This window comes from Pleurodeles waltl, chromosome 10 (assembly GCF_031143425.1).
Source record: "Pleurodeles waltl isolate 20211129_DDA chromosome 10, aPleWal1.hap1.20221129, whole genome shotgun sequence".
In the NCBI taxonomy this organism is placed as follows: Eukaryota; Metazoa; Chordata; class Amphibia; order Caudata; family Salamandridae; genus Pleurodeles; species Pleurodeles waltl.
The window spans coordinates 627444688-627458436 of NC_090449.1; the positions used below are offsets into that span (position 1 = coordinate 627444688).

Here is a 13749-nt window from a genome sequence, read left to right on the forward strand (position 1 = left end):
ACTAGTTAGAGGACATGCGGCAACTTGCCGTCAACATAATATGTTAGAAACAGAGATTATATGAATAACATTAGTCAAATAAGCTTAATTAACAGAGCAAGGACATGAGAGAAGTGAGCTAGTAAACTTATCTTGACTGCAGCAGCAAGAAAAGAGGGCTGCTTGCATGCAAGTGACATCACAATGGCATGGGAGTATTACCATTGGTTGATATGTTTTTTGTACTACGTTTTTAATCCAATTGGCTATCTGTGTTAAGCCTTATGGGATTTGTAGTTTCTTCTTGACTGCTGCTATATATTAAAGCGAGAAAAGAAACGCATAATAGGAGCCTCCGGTCTTGTCATAAAATTTCAGACATTTATGTTTCTGTGGACTTGAATACTTGGTTTTGCTTGTGAGGAAGCCTCACTAAATTTTCACACAATTGGTTGTTGAATGCCACTCATAGGTACACTGAAACCATATAAATGCCACCCATAACTTGTCAGCTATTCAGCTATGCTTACGATCATGTTCCATATGAATGGCGATAATAGTAAACGCAAACTACTGTAAACGTACTTCTGTGTGCAGATTTTCCCCTTTGTGAGTGACATGCGGAGTCAACCAGTCTCAAAAGCAAATTACCACTTTGAGCGATCTCATCTAAATATCTGCCACCTGCTTCTACCAGCTTTGTTTTACATGACATGACTCCGATGATCCCAAAAGCCGTCGAGTGTGTACAAACCAGAATTGTATATATCTCTAAGTACAATAAAGAGCATCAGAAATAGAGTGAAACACACTTTTTCGCGATCATGACAGGAAAAAACATTTAATGAAAATCTCGTGATTTTCATTGTTTTAACTTGGTTTTTCTACAAATGCACAGATTGATCACCGTCCTGTAAACAGTGTTGACATTCTATTAGCCGTTCGTTGTCGTTTTGTAGGTGTAGTTTGTTAGGGGCATCTTTTCATAGGCTCTTGTGCTCCTTTTCTCACTCAGTCTCTGAAGCAGCGCAGTCTGCTAAAGGCCATGTAGAGTGATTGTCGGTGAGAAGTGCTAGGTGCGGGCACCTGGCGAAGCGAGATCTAGTGGATGTGTAATGCCAACAGCCTGAGAAGGGTGAGAAATCCAGCCAGGGTGCTCATCTGCGGGTAAGTGGTGCTTGCACTGATCTGCCATCGGAAAATCCCTGTGCACAGTAGTTCTACAGACAGGACACAGTGCAACGTAGGCAGCGCACGGATTGTGCAGTGAGAGAAGGAAGCATAGCACGGCCCTGGCATAGGCACTGTATTTTTAAAGTAGAGGCACACAGACAGAAACACAGACAGATCCACAGAAAACCAGCACAGGGATATGCAGGGCTGATACGGGTATGCGGCACAGGCAGAGATGCTCTTGCAAGATGGTATACACAGACAGCAGAAGCAGGCGGAGAGACTATTAGTGTGAAGTTCATAATGACAGAGCTACATGCAGATTCACATGGAAGGGCAGAAGGACATTCAGATAAAAGCACAGGGAGATGGGTGCCGTTAGGCAGCAGAATCACGCAGAGGCAGGCACAGCAAAACAAGTGCAGACTGGCAAAGAGGTGAGCCACGGGGAAAACAAAACTGGTAGAAACTACTTAAGGGAGAACAACATGGACCGCTTCACAAGCTGGCAACTGACCCTGGGTGAGCCACATGGGTAGCGTCACAGACCTCGATAGGGGCAAGGAGACCGAAAGAACCGTAGGGACAATACGGACACTCAGGCCATGTGTATGCAACATTATAGTGTCATCAACACAGGGCAGAGGAGGTGTCGTAGGACTAGAGGAACAATAGAGACCAGATACTGGCAAGTGATGATCCACAGTGTCTGTAGAATAGGGACCTGACTAGCGAACACAGGCTCGTAACCAGAGAAGCACTTGGGTATACACAGTGGCTGTATTGTATTGCAACATGTAGCGCTCAATACCCCTTTGTAGGGTGCTGAACCGTTTGACCTCATTGGTAGCATGCCACACCATGTAAGGTGTGTTATCGTCATTCTGATCCTATGTGGGAAGTTTTTCTGTATCATGCGTGATGACCAGTGTGGTGAAGTTATCGTGTTCTGGGGCACAGAAGCTAGCAGGTTGATGGATGAAGAAGTGTGAGACAACGATGCACAGTTTATAGTTTTTTGTAAGATGGCGGCTTTGCAGGTCCCTTAGGGTTATTCTTATGTTCATAATCCACTTATCTGGCTACTGCATGGGTAGTCAATTCTGAAATAGTTTGCTTAAAGTTTATGGCCCTGAGCAAACACACATTGGAGGGAAAAGTGTTGGAGACCTGCTGGGACGGGCTTTGTAAATATCACCCCATATCTGATTGTCACTGTGAGATGTTGTTGGGATGGAAAAGGCTTTTGCATGGTGACAGATGTGAACCCCGGGGCCTGAGTGCGTAAGCTACAACAATATCTGAATCTGTGGTGCTGATTTTTGGTCATGGGTGAGCTCGGAACATGCGTGTGCACCATGACCTTGGCTTTTCTCACAGATTACAGTCTTGCTTAGACCGAGTTGTGCCCAAAGCACAAACCTTAAGTAGTAAAGGGCAACTGCCATCACCAAAGAGATAACTAGCAAGAGCACAGTGGTGGTAGCATACAGTGTTTTAGTGATGATGATCAGTATTGCGAACAGGCCTTTTCACCTGTGTAACTGGAGTGGGGCCTACCAGCCCGCCCATGTAAAGTTCGGTTGTAAATGATCTAACAAATATCATGTAAAAATATGATAGACACATCTTTTTTTTTTAGTTCTTTTTCTTAACGTTAGTGTTTTGTTTTTTAGGAAGATTTATTGAAAGAAGTTGTTTCCTAACCATTCAAGAAAACACCCAATACCCTGACGATATTGCAACGACAGAACTAAGAAATGGCTCTGTCATGTAGTCTGTGGGCAATGTCACTTCATGTGAAGTTTTATTATTGTCTATTATACAATGTATAAATGGAGCTATTTGTATACATACATGACAAGACTGAGTTACTTTTAAACTGGTGCTCCAAAATAATGAGGCACTGCGAACTAAAAAGATTTGCCTACGCGCACATAATTTGGTTAAGTGAGGAAGCTGGGATTTGAACCAAAGGTTTCTTTATTATAAATCAAGCATTTTGGCTTGTAAGTGGATTTTGTCTTTAATTTCCCACTAACTATAAATGGCTTTGTTTTGAGTTCTGCCATGAGCAAAATTAGAACATTTTACCATGCTGCAACATTTTAACACTACGGGCCTGATAATGAGTATAGATGCTAGTTATCTCACCCGATAAATAACGCTACCACTAGATGTGGTATTTATCTGTTGCAATAAATAGCAGTTATCACAAGTTTGTGGGGAATAACATGCAGATTTTGGTGTTTAATGCACCAAAATCCCAATGATACTGTAAATACTGTATGGTTTTCCCCCGTCTGACCACCCGAAATTTAAGAACTGTTGAGGCATTTAATGCCTTTGCTAATTATCGGTTACTTTAAATACCTTCCAACTTGTAATTACCACCCTTGTGTAAACAGTGTTTTCGAATGAGTTGAAAACACAGAGTGACAGGTAATCAGGCCCTAAGTATGTGAAAGTTTGTAGGGGAAGGCAGTGCACTTTTGTTTATGTTGCTATCCTTGGCTTCCTTTGTCATCACAAAAACAAACCATTAGGAGCTGCTCAACACGTAAGTGATGGCAGTTAATATGATTAGCAAACTAAAACAGCCATCAGAGGATCAAGGAGTTCACAGGTGTTAGACCTGACAGCCTTAGAGTGGTCATCCCCCAACTTTTTGCCTGCCTCTCTCCACTTTTCTGCCACTGTTTTTGCTGGTTTTAGGACTCTGCACACTTTATCACTGCTAACCAGTGCTAAAGTGCATATGCTCTCTCCCTTAAACATGGTAACATTGGTTCATACCCAATTGGCATATTTGATTTACTTGTAGATCCCTAGTAAAGTGCACTACATGTGCCCAGGGCCTATAAATTAAATGCTACTAATGGGCCTGCAGCACTGATAGTGCCACCCACACAAGTAGCCCCTTAACCATGTCTCAGGCATGCCATTGCAAGACATGTGTGTGCAGTTTCACTGCCACTTCGACTTGGCATTTAAAATTGTTGCCAAGACTTAAACTCCCCTTTTGCTACATATAAGCCAACCCTAAGGTAGGCCCTAGGTAACCCATAGAGGAAGGTGCTCTGTAGGTAAAAGGCACAACATGCACTTATGTGTTTTATATGTCCTGGTAGTGAAAAACTCATAAATTCGTTTTCCACTACTGTGAGGCCTGCTCCTTTCATAGGCTAGCATTGGGACTGCCCTCATATACTTTCGAGTGGTAGATTCTGATCTGGAAGGAATAACCTGGTCCTATTTAGTATTGCCAGAATGGTAATAGAAAATCCATCTTATTGGTGAAGTTGGATTTCATATTACTGTTTTAGAAATGCCACTTTTAGAAAGTGACCTGGGAGACAGTCCCCCTGTAAAGAACAAAATTTGTCAGACGGGTGAAGGCCAGCATTAAGGATGAAGTTGCGAAGATGCTGGCTGTAGGGGTGACTGAGAACTCCAGCAGTTCTTGGTCCAGTCCTGTGCTTCTGGAACCAAAGGCTGCCCTACCGGGCACCAAACCAGAGCTTCGGTTCTGGTGGATTACTGGGGTCTCAACTCTGTCACCAAAACTGACTCATACCCCGTCCCCCGAGCTGATGAGCTCATTGACAGACTAGCGCTGGCAAATTCCCCTGTATTTTTGATTTGACATCAGGGTGCTGACAGATCTCCTTGATTGAGGGGCAAAAGAGAGGTATGTATTTTCGACCCCTGAGGGACATTACCAGGTCCAGGTAATGCCCTTTGGCTTGAAGAATGCCCCTGCTACCTTCCAGAGGTTGGTTAGCAGGGTTCTGGCTGGTAAGGATTAATTCTGCGCCGCCTACCTAGACGACATTGCTGTCTACAATGCCAGCTGGGAGGAACACCGGCTTCACCTCCAAGAGGTGCTCCATGCCCTGCAACAGAAAGTACTGACACTCAAGTCCAGTAAGTGCCAAATTGGGTAGGGTTCCGTGGTGTACGTGGGACACATAGTAGTTATTGGCAAGGTGCAGCCCCTCCAGGCCAAGATTGGAACAATCACATCCTGGCAGCCACTTAGAACTCACACTGAAATGAGAGGCTTCCTAAGCCTCACTGGTTACTACCGCAGATTTGTTAAGGGTTATGGCACCATGGTGACCCCTTAACTGAGCTGACTTCTAAAAAGCAGACTAGGTTGGTGATCTGGACAGAGGCTTGTCAGAAAGCCTTTGATTCTCTCAAGGAAGCCATGTGCATGGCACCCATGCTCAGGGCCCCTGATTAATCCAAGGAATTCATAGTGCAGACAGATGCTTCAGAGCATGGCATAGAGGCGGTCTTAGCACAGCTGAATGAGGAGGGCCTAGACCAACCATTAGCCTTCATTAGTAGGAGGTTACTACCATGGGAACAGAGGTGGAGTGCCATTGAAAGAGAAGCATTTGCTGTGGTCTGGGCACTGAAGAAGCTGAGACCATACCTGTTTGGGACTCACTTCCAGGTTCAGACAGACCAAAGGCCCCTCAAATGGCTCATGCAGATGAGGGGTGAAAATCCTAAACTCTTGAGATGGTCCATCTCCTAAAAGGGAATGAACTTTACGGTGGAGCATTGCCCGGGGACTGACCATGCCAATGCTGATGGTTTCTCCAGATTCTTCCTCCTTAGTGATGAGAGCTCCCAAGGGGTTGGGTAGCTCTCCCCACTTTCAGCTGGGGAGGGACGGGGGTGCACATGTTAGCCCTAACAGCCTTAGGGTGGTCATCCCCCAACTTTTTACCTGCCTCCTTCCACTTTTCGGACATTGCTTTGGCTGGTTTTAGGACTGCCAGCCAGTGCTAAAGTGCACATGCTCTCTCCCTTTGAACATAGTTCATGCCCAATTGGCATATTTAATTTACTTATAATTCCCTAGTAAAGTGCACTACATGTGCAGAGGGCCTGTCAATTGAATGCTACTAGTGGGCCTGCAGCACTGATTATTCCACCCACTTAAGTAGCCCCTTAACCATGTCTCAGGCCTGCCATTGCAATAATTATGTATGCAGTTTCACTGCCACTTCAACTTGGCATTTAAAATTGCTTGTCACACCTTAACGTCCCCACCCCTTTTGCTAAATATAAGCCACTCCTAAGGTGGGCCCTAGGTAACCCATAGGGCAGGGAGTTATGTAGGTAAAAGGCAGCACATGTACTTATGTGTTTTATCTGTCCTGGTAGTGAAAAACCCATACATTTGTTTTCCACTAAGGTGAAGGAGTAACCAGGTTATATTTAGTATGGCCAGAATGGTAATAGAAAATCCTGCATATTGGTTACGTTGGATTTAATATTACCATTTCTCTGCATTTAATACCATCTGTGGCTTACAGCCTGTCTCCAATCCATGTTGGTCTGTGCTGGTTGACAGCTCCCTTGTGCATTTCACCCTGACAAACACAGGACACCCAGTCACATCTGCATACTGAATGGGTCTTCCTGGGCTGGAAAGGTGGAGGGCCTCACACTTACACTTACATTTCAAAGGCCAGTGGCCAGCCCTCACACAAAGGACTGATAACACCCTACAGGGACCCTGGCTGACAGGACTGGGCTGAAAGGGTAAATTGTGCACTTCAAAACCACTCTTTGAGGCCTCCCACACTTTGAAGGCATTTTTGGCTATATAAACTGGGTCTCTGACCCCACCAACTCAGACACTTCTGTACCTGAACTCTGTCAGATACCTATCTGGCTGCCCAAAGGATTCTCTGGACTGTTTTACTGAGAAGGACTGCTGCCTTGCTGTTGGCTTGCTGGCCTCTGATTGTGCTGGAAGGACCATGACCTCTCCCAAAAGTGCTCTCCAAGGGCTTGGCTTGAGCGTGCCTCCTGTTCTGAAGTCTCAGAGACAACAAAGACTTCAGTTTCTAGCTTTTTGCTAGTACCCGACTCCAGCGACTCCATAACAATGCCATTGACGCTGCAGCCTGCTCCCACTCTCTAGACCTCGCTGCACACAACAACAGCAGCCTGCAACGCAAGTCTGATGTTGCCCCGACTCTGCTGACGCCACTTCTGGTAATCGTGACACTGCAAAGTTGACATATCACGTCCTAATGGACCGGGACCAGCAACTCCACCGGGTCACAAGGAATCCACGCATTGCAGACGGCAACTCATCATCTCCCCCTGCATCTGGCCGGAACCGAAGCCTTACCTCCACGTGCTTTGCAGTGCAGAAAAATGCCTCTTTTCTCGGAAGATGTGAGGGCTGACGCCACACGGACTCCAGTGACGCCTCTTTCCGACTCCGTGCAATGTCCCAGTTCTTTGTTTTCAAAAGGTACTGTACCTGGGGGTCCGTGTGACTCCGGGACCTGTACTGGTGGTGTCGAATTGTTGGGAACGACTCCGTCAATGACGGTGTTAAAGCCCCAGTTGGAGTTATTGTGTGTTCTAAGCGCTTTAGTTGGATTTCATCTTTAAAAATTCATAACTCTGCTTGTGTACATTTGGTTTTCATTGTTTCAATAGTATTTTATTCAGATAACGATTCTCTATTTTTCTACACCTGTGTGATGTATTTTTGTGGTGTTTTCACTGTGTTATTGTATACGTTCAGGCACAAATACTTTACACATTTCCTTCTAAGTTAAACCTGGCTGCTCTGTGCCAAGCTACCAGAGGGTAGGCACAGGATAATTTGGATTGTGTTGTGATTTACCCTGACTGGGATTGTAGGCACAGGATAATTTGGATTGTGTTGTGACTTACACTGACTGGGATTGTGGTCCCTACTTGGACAAAGGTGTATACCTCTGCCAACTAGAGAACCCATTTCTAACAACAGGTCTCCATCAAACACATGGAAAGTACAGGTCATCTGTCTGTGGAAATCCATTCATTTGCATATCATTGAATGGCCTTAAGTAGGAGCAATCATGTGTCATGTCTGCTCTGTACTAACTTACCAGGTGTGTGCAGACTTCCAGTGTTTCAGAAAGCCAACAGCACTTAAATGGCCTGGTGAGCTGCAAATTACATCCAAAGACTGAGCTGTTGTAATCTATATAACCTTTGCAATCTTAATTTCCTGCAGCCCATGTGCTTGACCTTTTAGACTGGATGAGGAGAGAATTCTGAGGCTCCCTGAACCATCATTCTAACATTCATCGCACATATGACAGTTAGACTTGGATGCGCTTTTGTAATAGTTTTATAATTTTCCATGGGGAACACTTTTAAGTTCTATATGGGATCATGATACTAACTGGAGGCATGTGTTAGATTACATTGTGAAGATTACAGGATTAAGGACAGCCAGGTAGCAGAGGGGAAAAGTACAATTAAAAAAATGTAGGTCGCCTTATTTCTCAATTTCCCAGTGGGTAGAAATCAACCAAGCCTGCATTCAATATGGTGCTACTAATATTCCACCTAACACAATGGGAGAGGTGGAGGTATGCCAGGGCGCACCCTCCACAGTTACTAATCAGGTATCACAACAGGGTGCAGTGGCTAATAATATTGAACCAATTAGATCTATATCAAAGGTATTACGAGTTGGGTGCTGAAGAGTTTCCTAACGAGATGCCAATTATATAGGCAGAGGCGGCCTCACCCACTCTTTGTGGCATGCTTTATCATTGGTGACCTCATCTTCCCAGGTAAGATAATACCACCAGGGAGGATTCAACCTCAAATAAGAGGGAGTTCTTAGATAAAACTAACTGGACAAGACGGGATTCAGATTAACTAAAAATACCTGACTGAATACCTCTCATATAGACCAAATTGGTTCTATACCATTAGCCATCACACCTTGTTTTAATATCTGCCTACTGATCTTCCACCATTTCATGTGAGCATGGAATGTGTTTGTGTGTAGTGATTGGAAGTAATGAGTGTTGAGGAAGCAGGCATGCATTATGTGTACAACATATTATGGCCTAATGAGGTATTAGATCATTTATAGGAGGAATATTAACATGTAAGAGTGCATAGAAGATGAATTCCCTATATAACCTAAAAATAAAAATGTAATATTTGCTTGCTTAGGCCCAAATAAAATTTATTTTTAAGGCTAGGTGCCATCTCTCCTCCTCCTGCACATCAAGGGTGAGTCGCTACAGTGGTTCTAAATCAAGAGCACCATTAACATTAAATACCACTAGACGTGGGAAGAAAATTAATGGTTTCCAGGATTATTACACTGGAGAGTGATATCATCTTGGAAGTTTTGTTCAAAGGTGTGCGTAGAACAGTGACTGCATAATTTACACCAAAGGGCAAGAGTTTCGTGGCAAGGTAGGTACGGTTTGTGAAGTTGAATGTGCTTGCTTCTGTCCAGTCTCAGGCTGCGAGGCTGTGTCTGGCAACAGGGTTTCCCTAAACCTGTAGGTTTTCCATAATTTGATTAATCCCTTTGAGATTGATTTTTGACCGGAAATCTTTGCCAATTCTAAATGTTCATTTGACTAACTGGATCAAATCTTGACTCTTGCTGAAAAGCTATACATTGGCTCCGAACCTTTCTATGTGGTTTACACGCAATCACTTTTTTCACACCTAGGTAGCCTTCATTTTTTTTTTCTTCAATAAATATGGACCCACATTCTCCTAACTAATAAATTATGGGGAAGCTTATAATATTAATATACACATAATGTCCTGTTATTTGTACATTTTTGCAGGGTTTTATAAAGGACGTGATAGACCTGGCAAGCTTCTGTGCATATTTGCAACAGAAGTCTCTTTCATTAGACTTTGCAAGACAGATATGATTTAAAAGATGGGTTGAAAGAAGATAAATGGTGTGCACATGTATTCTAAGCAATACAATACCCTCCATCGTACACAATAAGGGTATTACAAACCACCTTGAATGCCTTGAATTTGTAAAGGAACTTCTCGATCATTGTGTCTCCTCCTGTAGCTCGGAGACACCTGGGGGTCTGTGTTGCCTATTCAGGGGGTTCATGACTGCTTAGGAAATTAATGATTATTTGCAGATTATAATAAAGTGAAAATAAATAACAAACAATATGTAACACTGAACATTTTAAAATGCTCTGTATTTGTGAAGGAGTTTGGATCTAGAGGGTAAGAATTAAGTTGGTATGTTAAGATTGATTTTTAGGAAATATGCAAGTGCATCAAATGGAATATATCATGGATGATGGGTGACCTCAATTGAATTTAGAGAACCTCCAACCTTCCCATTACAATTAAACTTCTGATTAAAAAAAAAATAATGTGTGAATTAAAATAAACATTCTCCCATTTGTTGATTTGTTTGAATGCTTGTTTCTGTATTTTTGTATTGTTTTGCAGTTCAAATCATTGGAATTGCTTAGGCCAGGGTCCCTGGCATCCAGTAATGGCTCAGTGGGGTCCCCGGATTCGAGTAATAATAAAGGGGGGTCCACAGAAGTCAAAAAGTTAAGAATCACTGTTCTAGATGATTTACAATATCCTTATAATGTACATCAAGGGGTCCTTCGTCAACAATATCATCTTCTGTTGCTGACATCACAACTCACAGATTATGGCATAATCAGTAAAGTGAATGCCACAGTGCCACTAATAGGTAAAGATATAGGAAACATCTGCATACTTCTGAGATCCGTCCTCAGCTTTGAGGAAATGTAGCTTGGCAGCACATTAACTCTGCGATCTGCACTTTATAAATGCTACAGCATGTTTACTAACTTCAAATCACCTATTGGGTAATTTGAGAAGGTAAATGGCCATTGTCATTTTAGAGTTACATACAATATCTTACCCTATCATGCTCAATTTAAGAGTTGTGTAACTCAGCTCCACAATGCCTCCTTGCATATTCCTTCTCTTACTTTCTCCTGTCACTCTCTAGCGCTTTCAGGCGGTCTTATAGCAGCATAAATTGTTAACCTTGATGTTATTACATACAGTTGCTGGGGGTACATTATATTGTCTGTGTTTATGATTTGCAAGAATAACTCACTCTGGTCCTTGGAAAAGTGAGTTATTGTTTGCAATCTAAGACAGGAGCCCATGTGGCCTAGCTGTGTTTTAAGGAAGGAGTTAAAGTAAATTCAGAGCATTTGCTAAACGGAGACCAGGTGACAGAATACAAAGGACTATGTAAGTCCAGAGCTGAGGAATTATTGTTTAATGCTTATCTTGCAAATATAGAAAAACAAAAGTCTCTCAAGTACTTTCACAGAGTCAAGTACATTTTGGCTACTTCTTTTTATTTGGCGCGTGTTCCCTGCACCAGTATGCGTGATTTCCTAATTTTTCCAACATAAACGACAAACTGAGATTAGAGCGCCTCGTTTAGTTGAGTATTACTGTTCAACACAGGGACTTTTATTATACATTATGTTATTTTACTTTGGTTTTAATCATTACGGTTTAAGTATTTAAAACCTCTAATTATTGAGAACAACCTTCGTACAGTGGTAGCTGCTTTTAAATTCATATCTGAATTGAATTCAGCAAGGGCAGAAGTAGGGGGTTGCTTCATTTTTGAAAGGTTGTAAGAAGATTTGGATTTAACATTTAGCTGTGTAATGGACATTTTTATTAAAATGGTGTCACTTCATTATTTCATTTTTTATGAAGATACCATTTCAGTGGTAATTGTTTCTTTTGAGTAGATACCTTAAAAGAAACATAATTGAAATTAAATTGAATTAACCCCATAGATGGTGTGTTACCAGTGAGGAAGGCAGCTGCCCAGTAAACTCTGCTCCAGGATGCCTGCCTGTATAGCTTTTCCGGGAAGGAATTGCCTGGGATTTAATCTATGTATCTATCTGTCCATCTCTCGCAACATCTTTATCTCTGTCTAGCTATCTATCTTTCTATCTCTCTATTTCTTTCTCTCTGTCTCCCAATCTCTTTTTCTTTGCCCCCGCAAATGTATGCGGGCCCTGTCTGAGATTTGTATTTAAATTTATAAAGCACGTTAACTGAAAAAGGTATTTAAGCGCTGTAAGAAAGAAGTCCTCTGAGAGGACAAAAGACAGGAGGGTCAACTCAAACTCCCCCCTTCCCCCTGCAGAGAAGGAAAACCATCCTTTTCAGCTACTCAGAAGAGAAAAGCCATGTTTTAACCTGTTTACCACCTAATGTGACTAGGGAGAGAGTTCCACAGCCTAGCTGCCTCAACTGAGAAGGACAGAGCACCCCATCTGGCTTTCCTACAAAGCAGTACAATCACCTTGAACTGTCCTGAAGATCTCAACGTTCTCATTGGCACATACCAATTCAGGGTAGTCCTAAAGCAGTGTGGCCCCTGCTCATAAAGAGCTTTATGGATCAAACAAAGTGCTTTAAACAGCACCCTATTCTTGCCCGGTAGCTAATGCAATGATCTCAGCCCCTCTCGCACCGAACATTGTCTAGTTAGGCAGCCATATTCTGGATGATTTGAAGCTTGGTAAGAAAAAATTGGTTCTCATTGAGATACATGGCATTGCAGTAATCAAAGCAAGTTGTGATTAAAGCAATGGTCACTGCTGCCCTGAGGTCTCTAGGAAGAAAGACCAAAACTTTCTTCAAAACGCTGACCAACCAGAAACAAGAACTCACGGTTCTGTTACCCTGAGTTTCAAATGATAAGGTGTTGGCAAACCTTACCCCCAGCGTTTTGGCTACATTAACTGGAAAAGGTAATGCACCACAGTTTCGTGGCCACCAATATCATTCCAGATAGCGCTGTCTGTTCTGAACAGCATGATCGCCGTTTCCTTCCTTTTCATTTTTAGCCAATTGTTTCTCATCCAATAGCTGATCTCCACCATAACCATCCTAAACCGGTCGGCTACTTCTTCCCAGTCATCGGAAATGGACACAATGATCTTGGTGTCATCCGCATAAGATGAAACATGGAAGTCGAATGAGCATATCAATTTCAACAAAGGGGCGAAATATACATTAAATAAAGTGAGGTTTAGGGAGGACCCTTGTCGGACTCCACAGGGCAGCTGGAAAGGGGTGGCGCTAACATCACCACAGCTAACAGTGATGGTTCTTTCCAATAAGAAGGTCTCCAACAGCTTCAAGGCCTGTCCCTTCTGACTGGCCTGCCACAGCCTTTGCACGATCAAAGAGGGCGGAATGGTATCAAAAGCTGCTGACAGGTATAGCAGGACCAGTATAGCTGCCTCTCCCCGGTCAACTTGTTTACTAATCAAATTTGTTGTGGAAATAAGAGCTGATTCAGTGCTGTGTTGTTTCTGAAATCCATATTGTGATGGATCCAGTGCATTGATGTTATATATAACACTTGTCTCTGTAAGTGAAAATTTATATGCGCCTCAACCTCGTGGATGTCTAAAGAGCTACTTGGTGTTCATTAAAGTACTTGACATAAGGGTTCGTCATGTTGCACAAAGGTGGGGCCCTGAGGCCTCAAACAGTTTTCATTCCATCGTTTGATCTGTCTTATATGTAGAGGATCACCTGAGTCACAAGAAAAGTAAAAAATTCAGGGATATGTGGGGAATACTTCGCATTGTAGAGATAAAATATTGGTTAATTTAGTCATATTCATTCTTGGTGTATGTCTGTATTCCCTAACTCTAAGTGTGTACAATCTCAGCACTGCAAAGATTTGTAAATTTAAGGAATATTTGTGGTATTTTTTTTCCTTGCTTGACG

General features: G+C 42.7%; 1 protein-coding gene across 1 annotated transcript in view; it reads left to right on the forward strand.

The window, feature by feature from the left end:
- The first annotated feature begins 974 nt into the window (after positions 1–974).
- GALNT11 (polypeptide N-acetylgalactosaminyltransferase 11) overlaps positions 975–13749 on the forward strand; it is a 366701-nt gene continuing 353926 nt past the window's right edge. Inside the window, exon 1 of the mRNA XM_069211112.1 lies at positions 975–1146. The gene's annotated coding sequence lies outside the window, so the exon portion shown is untranslated. The remainder of the gene's footprint in view (positions 1147–13749) is intronic.